Genomic DNA, 17,229 nt, shown 5'->3' with positions numbered 1-17,229 from the left:
ACCATCTCTTTTAAACAGGTCAGGTCTGCCCCAAAAGCTCGTCCAATTGTCTATGAAACCTATGTTATTCTGTGGGCACCACTTAGACATCCAGCCATTGAGTGATGACAATCTGCTATGCATCTCATCACCACGGTAAGCAGGGAGGGGACCAGAGCATATTACAGTGTCTGACATCGTGCTTGCAAGTTCACACACCTCTTTAATGTTATTTTTAGTGATCTCCGACTGGCGAAGTCGAACATCATTAGTGCAGACATGAATAACAATCTTACTGTATTTACGTTTAGCATTAGCCAGCACTTTTAAATTTGCCAAGATGTCCAGGCGCTCTGGCTCCCGGTAAACATTTGACTATGGTGGCTGGTGTCTCTGTATTCACGTTCCGTACAATAGAATCACCAATAACTAGAGCACTTTCATCAGGTTTCTCAGTGGGTGCATCACTGAGTGGGGAGAACCTGTTTAATGTTTTGATCGGAACAGAAGAGCGGTGTTTTGACCCACGACTACGCTGCATCACCGTCACCCAGTTGCCCTGCTGCAGGGGCTCTGTTTCCGGAACCGAACAATGTACAGGAATCCCTGAGCTAGACGCATCCAGTGTTGGGAAGGTTACTTTGGAAATGTGATAGGTTACAAATTACAAGTTACCCTGTTTAAAATGTAATAGTAGTGTAACTTTTTCAATTACTTTATTAAAGTAATGTAACTAATTATTTTTGAGTACTTTTTGATTACTTTTTTTGATTATAAATAAAAGTATATACATCAACTTAAATACAGTTATCTAATAAGCATGTGACGTAATCTGTGTACTAAACTCCAGAAACATTGGTGTTTTTTTTTTAAACTGCTGTCTCTGTAAATGATGATAGTTTTCTCAAAATAAGTAAAATGCACATGAAGTGACAGAGCAGTTCAAGAAATTATGTTTATGTGCTTGTGTACTCCTATATTGAGGCAGCAGAGGTTGAAAACACTGCGAGCTTCAGTAGGCCTATGTGTAGTAAATGAAACCATGTCTTTGCCATTAATTTACAGGAGGGACAGACTGGGAAAAAAATTCAGATTGGAAAATTCAAACTCATACAAACAAATTCATGGACAAAACTATTTTTTGTATGGACCTGACATAAAAAAGGTTTAAATCTTTAATTTGGGGACATGCAAAATAATTAAAAGTTCTCTCCTGAACTGCACCTTCACTACCATTTTTCTCTTCCGTCTCTTTATTTTGCCCTGTTATGCATCTCTCTCATGACTTTAATACTCAAGATTGAACAAAACTATACTTTACAATACACTACTCTACAATACTACAATATCTTTATAGAAAAATCCTAATACTGTACACGAGTCATGTTTTTCCCTTACAAAAAATTACCATGCTTTTATTAGCCTATATAAAAGTAAAATAACCTTGTTTTTTTTTTTGCAAATAGATTTGTATTTATTTTTAAATAAATACATTTGTAAAATAATTTTACATTTTTGGTTACCACAGTTAAACAATAGTAACCATTTTCTCTGGATTTATAGTTAAATATTAAAATGTTAATTTTTGTAAGGGTTGTGTTGTTGTCTGTCGTAGCTCCCCCTAAACCTATAAAAAAATCTGTTTTTTTTTTTTCTGCTAAATTACTACTGTAACATTTCAACTGATAATAATGATGTCCTTTATATAGTATTTTGAGTGATGACTGATGAGCAACGTGCTGCTGCTTGATTAAATAAATAAAAAAACAAAGACAAAAAAAGCATCTTTACAGATAAAACTGACCTAAAACCCTGAACAGTAGTTCTGCTTCTCTGCTCCAGCTGTGCGCTTCCACAGTCCACTCCACTCTATTCTCTCTCTCTCTCTCTCTCTCTCTCTCTCTCTTGCTCTGTCTCTCTCTCTCTCTCGCATTGATTACTCTGAATGATCCAAACCGTTTGGCGGAGGCGCGGAGAGCGCGCGAGTCACGACTAACACTTCATGACTTATTAGAGATTTAATTATCAAATGGCGGATTCGCAAATGATCGCTTTAGTACATTGGGCAGGCAATTATACAATAATGATATTAAATAGTGGGGCAAAATCGGCTGCCAGGCCACCGGGAATTGTCCTGGTTCTCCCGGTGTCCAGTCCGCGCCTGATTTCCACAGACACGCAGAATGTGCAAGTCATATATTGCATTTGTGGGGCTTAATATTCACAGACACTAGTCGATGTCATGTTTTGATTCAAGTGTACTGACCTTTTTTGATTTAGTCATCCAAAATGTGGCATATTCCGTCCGCGTTAGGCATTCCGTTTTTATGACTGGATTCTACGAACCAGACTGTGTTTCCGCATCCCGGAAATTATTAGGGCGTATGTCTCAGAATAGCCTAGTCAGTGCAAATTGGGAAAGAAATCAGTTAAATCTGTATGTGGATGTGTGTAAATATTCAAATGTAATCCCCTTTGTAATCGTAAAAAATTTCATAAGTAACTGTAATTTAATTACTCATTTTTTCTTAGTAACTGTAACTAATTACAGTTACAATAATTTTGTAATTAAATTACGTAACGCCGTTACATGTAACTAGTTACTCCCCAACACTGGACGCATCCAAAGCCGTATCTAGAGCCCTAACATTCTTACTGTCCTCAATTAAAGTTTGGATGCGTGTCTCTAATTCTGAAATCTTCTCTGTCAGCCTAACTATTTCCCTGCATTTATCACATGTGAATCCCTCATCAGCGACAGAGATAGATAAACTGTACATGTGGCAAGAGGTGCAAGTAACAATGACGGGAGAAGCCATTACTCACCGTGCTTGATGAAAATTCTTACTGCGGTGGTTTGATGAACTTGTGAAAAACTGGAGCGAGAGGAGAAAAGAAAACAGCGATAGGTTCGAATGAAAACGCTAATGACAAGCTAACGAGTGCTAACGCTTTGCAGGTGTACTGCACTCACGGATATAAAATAAAAGTGAACGATCAAAGTTAATCTGATAAGATTGATCGATAATATCAGAAATATGGTGTGAATTGAGTTATATTTTACCACTTTAAAAAAACAGAGAGTGATAGTGAGATAAAGATTCTAGAGAAAAAATTAAATAAAAACAGCTACACGGAGCTACGATTTGCTACAGAAGGCCAACAGGAAGTAGGGAAAACACTGTCCAACAGCGACACCCGCAGGCCATGTTAGGGTTCATGTTAGGGTTCATCTTCTGCTCCTCTGTATCGGTCCATCAGAGCAGCAACAGTGAGGGCCATGGTGTCTCTCTCTAATCAAACACACCTGATTCAGTCATCAGCTGGTTAGTAGAGACTCCAGCGGTAGAGACGTTCAGTGTGTGCAGTGTTGGGGAGGCTCCTGAACAGGTCTGGGATCTGCTGGTCGTATGTGTAGATCTGTGCTTTAGCTACATCAGTCTCCTCAGTCCTGCTCCTGGAGGGACACTTTCTGCAGCTTAATTAAACACTCCTGAATCAGCTAATCAAGGTCTCTGAGTTCACTTGAACATCACAGCCAGGTGTGTGAATGAGGAACCATGCTTCACTTAAAATCACTCAAATAAACACTTTAGAAACACTCCACCAATGAAAGAAAGAGTGAATTTGTAAAGTTCAGCTGTAGAAACCCAGTTAAAATAAGAAGAGGAACTGTGATCTGAATGTGTGAGAATTCATAGCATCATCTTTCCAAACCATGTTCAGAGATGATCTCAGGTCTGTGTGGGTTAAACCGGTCCAAACCGGGTTCAGAGATGATCTCAGATCTGTGTGGGTTAAACCTGTCCAAACCGGGTTCAGAGATGATCTCAGATCTGTGTGGGTTAAACCTCTCCAAACCGGGTTCAGAGATGATCTCAGATCTGTGTGGGTTAAACCGGTCCAAACCGGGTTCAGGGATGATCTCAGATCTGTGTGGGTTAAACCGGTCCAAACCGGGTTCAGGGATGATCTCAGATCTGTGTGGGTTAAACCGGTCCGAATCGTGTTCAGAGATGATCTCAGATCAGTGTGGGTTAAACCGGTCCAAACCGGGTTCAGGGATGATCTCAGATCAGTGTGGGTTAAACCGGTCCAAACCGGGTTCAGGGATGATCTCAGATCTGTGTGGGTTAAACCGGTCCAAACCGTGTTCAGAGATGATCTCAGATCAGTGTGGGTTAAACCGGTCCAAACCGGGTTCAGGGATGATCTCAGATCAGTGTGGGTTAAACCGGTCCAAACCGGGTTCAGAGATTATCTCAGATCTGTGTGGGTTAAACCGGTCCGAATCGTGTTCAGAGATGATCTCAGATCAGTGTGGGTTAAACCGGTCCAAACCGGGTTCAGGGATGATCTCAGATCTGTGTGGGTTAAACCGGTCCAAACCGGGTTCAGGGATGATCTCAGATCTGTGTGGGTTAAACCGGTCCAAACCGGGTTCAGAGATGATCTCAGATCTGTGTGGGTTAAACCGGTCCAAACCGGGTTCAGAGATGATCTCAGATCTGTGTGGGTTAAACCGGTCCAAACCGGGTTCAGAGATTATCTCAGATCAGTGTGGGTTAAACCGGTCCAAACCGGGTTCAGGGATGATCTCAGATCTGTGTGGGTTAAACCGGTCCAAACCGGGTTCAGGGATGATCTCAGATCTGTGTGGGTTAAACCGGTCCAAACCGGGTTCAGGGATGATCTCAGATCTGTGTGGGTTAAACTGGTCCAAACCGGGTTCAGAGATGATCTCAGATCTGTGTGGGTTAAACCAGTGCCGTCAAACTAACTGCAGAAACACTCTTCAGAAAACAAACCAGTGAAGCAGCTTCACAGAAAACTAAAGGAATGAATGGAAAGTTGATGTTCTGGACTCTTAAAGATGTCTCTGAGCAGCACATGTTTGTCTTAATGCTGATGTGTGTCTGTTGAAGCAGTAGCATGTTTTACAGCATGTGTACTGGCTTGTGTTCTGTTTAGAGCTGTAATCGGGCCTTAAAAGTTAGGCCCGACTGGACCCGAGCCCGACAGATTTCGGCCCGAGCCCAACAAGTACATTTTGATTGACAGCTTTTTAAAAGCCCGACCCCCTTTACAGCCCGACAATATTCAAATGTGCGCACACACAAAGCTCTTTTGAGTTTTGTCAAGAATGAGTCATTTATACATGTTTTAACAATTTATTCATAACAAACGTAGACTATAGGCCACATGGAAGTTGGAACAAGGAAATAAAATAAGTCCTCTGTAACATATTACAGATGTAATTTATTTATCCTATAAATAGTCCAACGCACCAATAAAAACGAGTCTTCCTTAACAAATTAAATTGAGAGAAATTCTAAAATAAGATGGGTATTTGGCAATATCGAAATTAAGATAAAGGCTCCGTCTGATTTGCTTCGCCACTAGCAAATGAAATTGAATAAAAGAATAATGAACATTAGCCTATATATACTCTGTCTACATTATGCATTTAAGACTCAATTAATATTTAGTTATCATTTGAAAAACCTTTATCCTTTACCCACCAAGATTAGGCTAAGCCTACATGTTTTTGTGGAGGAAAATGATTGAATCCACTGTAGATGTCGTCAGCGTGCTCCTGCGCTCACTGATGGTGCATCATTATTCACTCATTATTCTCATGATAAACATGGTCAAAACTTTTCCACACCTCAGACTTTGCTTAAGTTGCTGGTGCAACCAAAACGTAATCGCCAGAGCCTCCGTTTCACTTACTCAGCATCCATTTTCAAATCTTTCTTGCACTAATCGAAACAGACCACATGACTGCTCGTTTACTGCGCAAACCGGAGCGCAAGCCCAAGCCCGCGTAAGATGATATAAATTAAGCCGAACCCGACCAAACCCGTCGGGTCCCATCGGGCAAAGATTTTCAGCTAGTTCTGTTCATGCTCTCTTGTTTTCTGACTTGTTCAATAGTCTCTATGTAACTGTGTTTAGTAATTGTGCAAGTGTGGATTTTGGGATGGGTAAAAAGTTTGGTCAAAGGTTTGTTGTCAATATACGAAAGCATTGAAGAGATAAAATCATTCTGACATTGTGTCATCATGATGTGTTTAACAATAACAGCAAGAAATCCATAACTTTGTGCCAGCCAGGTCTGAAGTTGATCTGAATCAAGCTGGTTCATAAAAATCTAACAGGAAGTAGCTTGATTTCCTTTTACAAACACAATCAGAATGACACATTAATTCATCATGTCATCATGTCTCACACGAACACCTCACATGTGCTTCACTCAACACCAACCAATCATGCTTTAAAGAGGCCAAAGGTCAAGTTATAAGTTTTGAACAATGGAATTCTTTTCTTTTGTACTGTGTAATACTGTATTCACAACCACAACCACTTACAGTAAAAAAAAAAATAGTGTGGTTTCAATTTAGCTTTTGTGTTTACCGTGAAATTTTCAACAAGTCTCTGTCAGTAACTTTCACACAGGATCTCATGAAAGAAGAGCTTTTGAATAACTGTTTACATGATTAATAAAAAAAATATAACATTATGGCAAAGGTGTTTGCAATATAAGACAAATGTTTTCTTCTGAGATGTGTTTGTGGTATTTTGATTTCAGTGTTTCATTTTGCAAGAGATGTGAGGCATTTTGCAGTTTGTGTGTGCATTTCTTTGATTTGTGTGTAAAAAAAGAGGCAAAGTTTTGAACGTGCTAATAAAAAGTGAGTCGTGGATAGTGGAAACACTTTCAGTAACAACTCTGTTTTATCACTAATTACTAAATTATTTTATTTCTAGAATTGAATGGCATGCAGGAATCGACTGAAAGAAGTGAAAGCATCAGTAACGTACTTAGATTGTGTATAGATCAAATGAAGTTAACAATATTCAGTTCTGACATGTTTCACACAATATGAAGCAGCTCTTCTCCATCACACACTGACATTGTGTCAGTAAAAAGCAGCTTTAGCGTGATTTAAACAGATCAGAGGAAGTGAACAAACACAGGAAGAGCTGAGAGTATTTAAAGAAAGAGTTGAGAGAATATAATGAAGAGGAAGACTGACAGAAAGAGAAGATGTCTGATAAGTGTCACTTGTGTCTGCTGGGACTGATCTTTCTCTCTTCACTTCTCACAGGTAAAGACATCTGTGTTTTCTCTTCAAGACAGTTAGTGAATTAATCTGAGAAAGAGTTCATCTGAACATGATCAGTTTATTATTGTGTTACAAACAGAACATACTGGATTATTCCTGAACGCACTAAAACTAGACGCTTTCACACTCAAACATCTGATGCTGAATTATCTTCATGTTAAGAGTGTGTTTGTGATTCAAACAGCTCTCTGATCAAGAAAAACATTAGTCTTATTTGCCCCTTTATCATTTATTTCTGTTGTTATTCCTGTACTGCTGTAGATTAGGGGATATAAATAGTTTATTCTGGAGAATGTGTTTGCATTAAAGTGTTACTCCACATAAAAATTAAAATAAGAAAGAAGAAAGTCAAACACACCTAGGATGTCTCGAGGGTGAGTAAAACACAGGGGATAGTTTTCAATTTTGGATGAACTAACCCTCGAATGAGGAAAAATAATTCATAATCTGATTCTTCAGATTTGTATGCTGCTATGTTTCATATCATCATTTATTAATATATATTATAATAATCAATCAGATGTTCTTGTGTTTCAGGTCTCAGTGGAGTGGATGATGCTCATGTGTTCATCAGTTCTGGTGAAGATGTCCGTCTGCCCTGTAATATTGCTCTTCATGACTGTAAATCAACACACTGGATCTATAACAGATTCAGAGATTCAGCAGCAGTTGAACTGATTAATTCAGGGAGAAAGAAGACAGACACAGAGAGTCATGAGAGACTGAGTCTGGGGTCTGACTGCTCTCTGAACATCAAGAGAGTCACAAAAGAAGATTGTGGATCTTACATCTGCCAACAATATGTGAATGGACACAAACAGGAAACTGATGCCCGTGTTTATCTGCATGTTCTTCGTGGTAATTTTATGATTATATGGCCAATTTAAAAAGAGGAATTTCTGCATTTAAACTCCCGTGATGATTGAAGAGTGGGTGATGTGTGTGTTATTCTGTGTTTCAGTCTCTTCTTCATCCTCACAGACTGAGAACAGTCCAGGTCTCTCTGTGACTCTCTTCTGTCAGTTGTATTCAGATGCTCAAGTCTCTTGTGGTGATTGGATCCGTTCTGGAATTGATCTGTTCTGGGTGAATCAGGCTGGTGTTAAACTGACAAACTCAGACTCCAGATATCAGATATCATTCTCATCAGATTACTGTTACATCGCTCTGAAGACAACAATCCTGAATGAAGATCACAACAGAGAGTGGAGATGTGTAGTTACTCAGAGAAATCAACTCCAGACTTCAGTCACATACACTGTCAAGATCTCAGGTGAGAAAACAATCTCATGATCAGATGTAGAAGAGTCTTAGATGTGCTAATATAATGATAGATAATCTTTGTCATCTTGTGTGTTAACTTATTAACATCTTCTGTATTCTGATGCATCTGAACTAACATTCATCTTTCAGCTCGAGCTGATTCAACAACAGCAGTGACTTCAGTCCACATCACAGACTCAACTACAACAACACCAACAACTACTACAACAGGTACAGTAAAAAAAATACACTGTTCTACTGAATCCTCTATTGTATCTATATGTTAACAAATACATATAATCACTTAAACTGAAAGAGTTGTTTAAATAAAGTGTCAAAGGAAAGACCTGTTAGTGTTTAAAGTTGAGATATTTTGGTCTTTACACAGAGTTTTGTTCTGAAGAGTCGAGCGTGTGTGTAATATGGAGTCGGAGGCGTTCGGATCCATATGCAGCATTTATTAAACAGAATGGTCATACAGGCAGAGATTAGGAATGGCGTCAGGTGTGTCAGGGATAACCAGAATCGTAATCAGAAACAAGCAGGGATCGGGACAGGCAGCAGAGAATCAGAGTCGGAATAAACAGTCCAAAGGTCAAAACACAGGAATAATAAACACAGGGAAAACGCTCGGAAATGTCAGACTGGCTAAACAAGACTTCGCAGTGAGTGAGAGTGAGTGTGCTGCTTTTATGTGTGTGTGTAAATGAGGTGCAGGTGTGGCAAGGAAATTGGCTGATGAATGAGGTGCAGGTGTGGCAGGGTGATTGTGATGCAGTGACTCATGGGTAATGTAGTTCGGGTGTGGTGCAACAGTTTGAGAGGTGCTAGTGTCCAAGTGACAACTGGTGGTGAATGGGTAGAATGGTCCTGACTGGAGTGCCCTCTACTGAACCTCATGGGCACTCCATCTAATGATCGTGACAGTGTGGTTAGTTTATGAGAGAGTTGTTGGATGACAATGGTTTTATTTGGTTTTACATTATCAAACTTTTTACTGAAAGAGTTTTTATCTAATTCACTTCAGTTTTTGTAGTACAAACAACTTAACTGTAAATTGTAGGAGCTACTTTAAAAACTTGAGTGGAACTATTTGACACAGTTAGTTTTTTAGTCTTGAAATGTAGAAAATGGGGTTCATCGGTCACTTCTGACTGAAAAGTTTTACAATAAAAATTCAATCAGAATGGTACAAAACTTTGTGACTTTTATGGTACTTGTTGTATGAACATGAAAAATTGGGGACAGGATTTGACAAGGATAAGTGGTCTTAAAAAAATAGTCACCCTCGGGGTCTTCGCACTCAAAAGTGACTGCCATAGGAAATGAATGGGAAATTGGCAAAAATATGAAAATACTGAGATTTTTTTGTGCGTACAATCTACAAATGCTCATGAAGCGACTCTCAGTGCAGCTCTGGGGAGTTATTCATGTAATCATGTGTTTACATCCTCTTTTAGTGAGAGACGTTACGCGCGCTTCAGTGTGTGTAATAAATGAAGTCGAGCTTCTGCTCCATTCATTAACACTAAAACGCATAACATGCAGGATTCATATTTAAATAGACTTTTCAAGCTTAATATTTACAGATATTAGTCCATATCATTATCGTGATGTAAGTGCAATGATCTATTTTTGATTCATTCATTCAAAATTTGGCAAATTCCGTGCCATTCCGTGTTAAACTGTAAATTCCATTTTTATGACTGGATTGCGCGATTCCGTCCGCGTTTTCCAACATGCTAAAGCCACACACTCTCTTGAACACATGTAAACACACACACACACAGAGGGAGAGAGAGAGAGAGAGATGTGAGACTGGTAAGACTAACAGAGAATTTTGAGAACTGTGTCTCTCTCTAGAAACTCACACACAGCCTCTCTCAGAATCAGAATCAGAATCAGAAAGAGCTTTATTGCCAAGTATGCTTGCGCATACAAGGAATTTGTTTTAGTGACATAAGCTTCCAGTAAACAGAGACAACAACACACAGAAGAAAAAAAAAAAAAAAAAAAATTTACAGGCGAATTACAAATTGGCAAATAAATAAGTGTATAAACAATTGTGCTATAAATGATAATGGAATAGGATTGAGTGAGATGCAGGAATGTTCTAGGATGGAGGGGTAACAAATAAATATAAGGATATTGCACATTTTTGCATAAGCATAAGTTTAAGTGGGAAACATTTAACTGTTCATGAGGTAGATTGCCTGGGGGAAGAAACTATTCTTGTGCCTTGCTGTTCTTGTATTTGCGGCTCTGAGGGCGCCGGCCAGATGGCAAAAGTTCAAAGATGGGGTGACTTGGATGTGAGGGATCCAGAGTGATTTTCTGAGTCCTTTTCCTCACTCTGGATGTGTACAGTTCTTGGAGGGTGGGCAGGGGAGCACCAATAATCCTTTCAGCAGTCCGAACAGTTCTCTGTAGTCTTATGATATCTGATTTTGTAGCTGAACCAAACCAGACAGTAATTGAAGTACACAGGACTGACTCAATGACGGCTGAGTAGAAACTGTTTCAGCAGCTCCTGTGGCAGGTTAAACTTCCTCAGCTGGCGAAGGAAGTACAACCTTTGTTGGGCTTTTTTCACAATGGAGCCAATGTGATTGTCCCACTTCAGGTCCTGAGAGATGGTGGTTCCCAGGAATCTGAATGACTCCACTGCAGCCACAGTGCTGTTCATGATGGTGAGTGGGGAAAGTGCAGGGGGGTTTCTCCTAAAGTCGACAGTCATCTCCACTGTTTTGAGCGTGTTCAGCTCCAGGTTGTTAAGACTGCACCAGACAGCCAGCTGCTCAACCTCCTGTCTGTAAGCAGACTCGTCACCGTCCTGGATGAGGCCGATGACTGTAGTGTCGTCTGCAAACTTCAGGAGCTTGACAGAGGGGTCTTTAGAGGTGCAGTCGTTGGTGTACAGGGAGAAGAGCAGAGGGGAGAGAACACATCCCTGAGGGGCACCAGTGTTGGTGGAGCAGCTGTTTGACATGAATTTCCCCAGTCTCACTAACTGTTGCCTATCTGTCAGAAAGCTGGTGATCCACTGACAGATAGAGCTAGGAACAGAGAGCTGGGTCAGTTTGGTCTGGAGGGTTGTTGGGATGATGGTGTTGAAAGCCGAACTAAAGTCCACAAACAGGATCCTCACATAAGTCCCTGTTTTGTCCAGATGTTGCAGGATGAAGTGCAATGCCATGTTGATTGCATCATCCACGGACCTGTTTGCTCGGTACGCAAACTGCAGGGGGTCCAGTAAGGGTCCAGTGATGTCCTTCAGATAAGCCAGAACCAGTTTTTTCAAACGACTTCATGACGACAGACGTTAGAGCCACAGGTCTGTAGTCGTTAAGTCCTGTTATCTTGGGTTTCTTTGGAATGGGGATTATGGTGGAGCGTTTGAAGCAGGAAGGCACTTCACACAACTCCAGAGATCTGTTGAAGATCTGTGAAAAGATGGGGGCCAGCTGGTCAGCACAGATTTTCAGACAGGCTGGTGTAACGCCATCTGGGCCTGGTGCTTTTCTTCTTTTGTTCTTCTTGAAGATCTGGCGCACATCATCTTCACAGATTTGAAGAGCAGGAGGTATGGAGAGGGGGATTGCAGGAGGTGTTAATGGTTGTGTAGGGAGATGGTCAGAGTGGGTGTTGGGGGTTTCAAATCTACAATAAAACTCATTCAGGTCGTTAGCAAGTCGTTGATTAGCCTCAGTGCAAGGGGATGGTGTCTTGTAGTTTGTGATGGCTGTCAGTCCTCTCCAAACTGAAGTAGAGTCGTTGGAAGTAAACTGGTCTTCCAACTTTTTAGCGTAGGTCTTTTTAGCCGCTCTAATCTCTTTGTTCAGTGTGTTCCTGGCCTGATTGTACAAGACCCTGTCCCCATTTCTGTAGGCATCCTCTTTGGCCTGACGAAGGTGTCTGAGTTTTACTGTAAACCATGGCTTATCATTGTTGAATGTTAAATAAGTCCTGGTAGGAATGCATATATCCTCACAGAAACTAATATAGGATGTTACAGTCTCTGTGAGTTCGTCCAGATCGGTGGTAGCAGCTTCAAAAACGCTCCAGTCTGTGATGTCAAAACAAGATTGTAAATCCTGCTCTGTTTCGCTGGTCCATCTCTTCACAGTCTTTACTACAGGTTTAGCAGATTTAAGTTTCTGCTTGTAGCTCGGTATAAGATGAACCAGACAGTGATCAGAACGTCCCAAAGCTGCTCGTGGAACAGAGTGATATGCATCCTTTATTGTGGTGTAACAGTGATCCAGTATATTACTGTCTCTGGTGGGACAGGTAACATGCTGTCTGTATTTTGGCAGTTCACGGGAGAGATTGGCTTTATAAAAAAAAGTCCCCAAGAATGATTAAAACAGAGTCCGGGTGTTGTTGTTCTGTGTCTGTGATCTGATCAGCGAGTTTCTGTAAAGCTGAGCTCACATGTGCTTGAGGTGGAATGTAAACACTAACCAGAATGAACGAGTGAAACTCCCGCGGCGAATAGAACGGCTTGCAGTTGATAAACTGCGTTTCTAGATCAGGACAGCACATCTTCTTTAACACAGTTACATCTGTACACCACCGTTCATTGATGTAAAAGCATGTCCCGCCGCCGCGCGATTTCCCCGTTGATTCTGCGTCGCGATCCGCTCTAAACAGCTGAAAGCCCGGCAGATGGAGCGCGCTGTCCGGTATGGCGTCATTCAGCCAGGTTTCCGTGAAACACAGAGCAGCAGAGTGAGAGAAATCCTTATTTGTCCGAGAGAGCAGAAGGAGTTCGTCCGTTTTGTTGGGTAGAGAGCGGAGATTTGCGAGATGGATGCTAGGCAACGGCATTCGAAATCCGCGCTTCCTGAGTCTGACGAGTGCTCCCGCTCTCTTTCCCCGTTTGCGTGTCCTGAAGCGCTTGATCAGCGCCGCTGCTCCTCCGATAACAATGTTCAGTAAAACGTCTGTATAATAGAAATCCGGAAAAATATCATGTGGTGTGTTCTGCCGAATGTTCAGCAGTTCATCCCTGGTGAAACTGATCGTGTTTGTTAAACAAAAAACAGGAAAAACGAACAAAAACAGTACAAACACTGGAGAGCCAAGCACTGAAGCAGCCATGTGCGGCGCCATCTTGGTATCATTCCTTGGTATCTCTCTCTCTCTCTCTCTCTCTCTCTCTCACTCTCTCTCTCTCATTCTCTCTCTCACACACACACACACACACACACACACACATACACACGAGGGATGTGAAAACAAGCATCATTTGCACAAAGTGCAGTCATCCATTTTGCAAGAGACACTCAGTTCTGATCTGTGACGTGCAACAAACACTGATTACAGTTAGTATGTAAATATGCAGATAATATGTAAATATAGTTAGGATGATATTTAAAACACTTTATTTATTTATATTTTCCATTTACTAATTACAAATTATTATACTTTTGCTTTTATTGTAGTTTTTTGTTCATAATTATGTTGCCTTGTTGAAGATGAGTACTGTTCATTGAATAGTACAAAAAACAGATTTAATGAAAATATTTATTATAAAAGGTTTATAAAAAATGTTATGATGAATGAATTGCATTTTTATTAAATTAGAATTAAAACAATGGGTAACAAAATGCTTTCCATTTTTCTCTTTCTAACACAATGCTCAGGATTGACTGTATTATAAAGTAAAACTGGCACTTCAAATTACCATTTAAACCAACCAACCAAACAAAAAACTTAACAAAAGTAGTCTTTTTATTTGATTTCAGGGGTCCGGTCACTATTGACAGTGACGGTCCTGAGTGTGACTCCATTTCCAAAAAGAAAAAACTAACCGAAAAAAAACACAACAAACATGCAGTCTGTGTCAAGGCAAAATCACTTGTTTTAGGAATAGCCTGATATGTGAATTGTTCACAATTATCTTTATTTTTTCATGTTTCATTGTTTCTGAGTGCATTAATTGTCTAATAATGATACTGTAACTGACTGAGATAATGAATAACGGTTCACAACATTAGATACATCAGCTCTATAAGATCCTCTATTTAACTATTTAAATTGTGAAATAGTAGTGATCTAAACCATAAAATGTATTAAAAGACTTATTACTTCATATCTCATTCACCATGAGAAAACATCTGTTACAAAGAGCATGATATTACAATAATAACACTTCCATTCTCGCTGGGTCTGCAATATCATAATAAATACAGTGATGACGAATCATGTCTGTGTGTATGGGGTGTGTAGAGGTATAAAAAAACATATTTTCCTTGGACAGAGGAATATGATTGAACGCCTTCAACAGACTATATAAATACATTTAGAACACTTAACTTCGTGACTGCTATCAGGATGCGATATATATTTTTTTACAGACACACAGGACAGTCTATCATCATCCTCAGACCGAGTAATGCGATTAGAAACCAGGGTTAGAGGCTTCAGCAGCACATTATCATTCAACACGCAGGGTGTGATGAGAGTTAAACACTCTTTCAGACAGATCTGTGAAAACTTTTTAATTAACAGAGTAATTAAGTTCATTTTAAGCTAGAAGACATTAAATTAACCGCTGTCTGATGCTTAAATAAAGTATAACTCTCAAAATAATAAAAACATCCAATGATACAGTGTACAGATGATCAGTGAACAAACTTCAGACAAGAAACATGATCCATTTCTAGATTTCCAGAAACTGATCACTGATCAGACTGTCTGAGAGTGATCTTCATTTGATAACAAGAACTTAAGATAAATGTTTATTACTTCAATGCTTTTTCCCAAAATGTGGTGTATATGAACTAAAAATGCATCCTTTATTTGTACAGAAAATCAGAAATCATTAAACACCCCAAACTTTGAGAGGACTGCAGCTGCACACACATCTGGATTTACTGATCAACAGGGTATGGATGCATTTCTGTATTATTATCTCCATATAAAAGCATATTCTTTCATTGTACGTCAATGATAGAATTGAAGATTAGTGCTTAAATGTTTAAACTCATAAAGTGAGCATTTATTAAACATATAAAGTCATTCCATGTTAGTGTGGACAGCTTTCAGCAGCATAACTGATATAAACTTCTGGATTACAGCACTGTGTTAAAGAAATGTCTTAATGCTGTCTTCATGCTCTAATGTATGATATTTCTATTTTCCATCATGTTTTAATAGTTGTAACGTCCACTACAGCAAGAACACTGAATCCAGACACTGCACCAAACTCTCTGAATCAGGGTGTGTTTGTATATCCTTCTCATTTCAGACACTGAACTGACACTAGAATCACTATCTTTATTTATAGACACTGAATTCACACTAGAATCACTAGAATCACAATCTTCATTTCAGACACTGAATTCACACTAGAATCACAATCTTCATTTCAGACACTGAATTCACACTAGAATCACAATCTTCATTTCAGACACTGAATTCACACTAGAATCACAATCTTCATTTCAGACACTGAATTCACACTAGAATCACTTAACTTAATTTCAGACACTGAATTCACACTAGAATCACAATCTTCATTTCAGACACTGAATTCACACTAGAATCACTATCTTCATTTCAGACACTGAATTCACACTAGAATCACTTAACTTAAGTTCAGACACTGAATTGACACTAGAATCACTATCTTCATTTCAGACACTGAATTCACACTAGAATCACTTAACTTAATTTCAGACACTGAATTCACACTAGAATCACAATCTTCATTTCAGACACTGAATTCACACTAGAATCACTTAACTTAATTTCAGACACTGAATTCACACTAGAATCACAATCTTCATTTCAGACACTGAATTCACACTAGAATCACTATCTTCATTTCAGACACTGAATTCACACTAGAATCACTTAACTTAATTTCAGACACTGAATTCAAAGTAGAATCACAATCTTCATTTCAGACACTGAATTCACACCAGAATCACAATCTTCATTTCAGACACTGAATTCACACTAGAATCACACTAGAATCTAAATGTAGTCCTCTCTGGAGTTATTAGAGCAGCTGAACACAAACTTTAACTCAAGCCATGATTAATTTGTAATTTATATATTCATTTTCTCATTTAATTCTCTCGTACTTCATCTACAATCCTTAAACATGAAAACTAGTACTGTTATGTTAAAAGAAACTTTATTAAATATCAAAGAGATGTCACTCTCACCCAGATGATCTTACACAATCATGTCTACAAACAATTATCTGGAAAGCAAATAAAACACCGTTTATCAGTTCATTCCCCGTTTCACAGATTAAGTCTGTTTTTTCTCATCTTTCCCACAGTGATTGAGATTATTGTTAAGTTTGCAGTGTTTGCAGTGTTTGCTGCTCCTACTGTGATTCTTCTTCAGATCATCTGTGACAGAAGAGCTGGTGAGTTTTTATCTGAAACAATATTTAGAACAGCAAACACTTACAGAGGATTATCCATTGTTTTATTATTATGTTTTTTTTTATTTTAGAAAACAAAGAAAAACCTTGACCACTTTGAGGAAATGATGCCATCCATTTTCTTTTTCTTTTTTCTTTTTTTTTTTTTTTACAAATAACTGGCAAGCTGTATTTTGATTAATATGGAGTTAATTGATATTTGCATGCAGTGTTTATAATTATTGTCTTGTGTTTGGTGTATAATCTGCTTTAAATATAATACTAAATAGCAAAATGAGCAAATTGATTGTATAATATTCTCTGTTATGTGTGATGGGGCTGCTTTTGTGAATCTTTTATCTGTTTGTTGTTTAGCATTTATTTTTATTAATTTATTTATATTTTGGGTGATACTAATTTCCTTAATAAAACATCTGCAATTGCACTTACATTTTTTCCTGTGCTAAAATA

General features: G+C 39.0%; 1 protein-coding gene across 1 annotated transcript in view; it reads left to right on the top strand.

The window, feature by feature from the left end:
* LOC132096058 (uncharacterized) overlaps nt 1-17,229 on the top strand; it is a 332,561-nt gene that overhangs the window by 17,058 nt on the left and 298,274 nt on the right. The gene's annotated exons all lie outside the window — the stretch shown is intronic.

The sequence above is a fragment of the Carassius carassius genome, chromosome 1 (assembly GCF_963082965.1).
Source record: "Carassius carassius chromosome 1, fCarCar2.1, whole genome shotgun sequence".
Classification (NCBI taxonomy): domain Eukaryota; kingdom Metazoa; phylum Chordata; class Actinopteri; order Cypriniformes; family Cyprinidae; genus Carassius; species Carassius carassius.
This window is presented reverse-complemented; position numbering and strand designations above follow the sequence as displayed.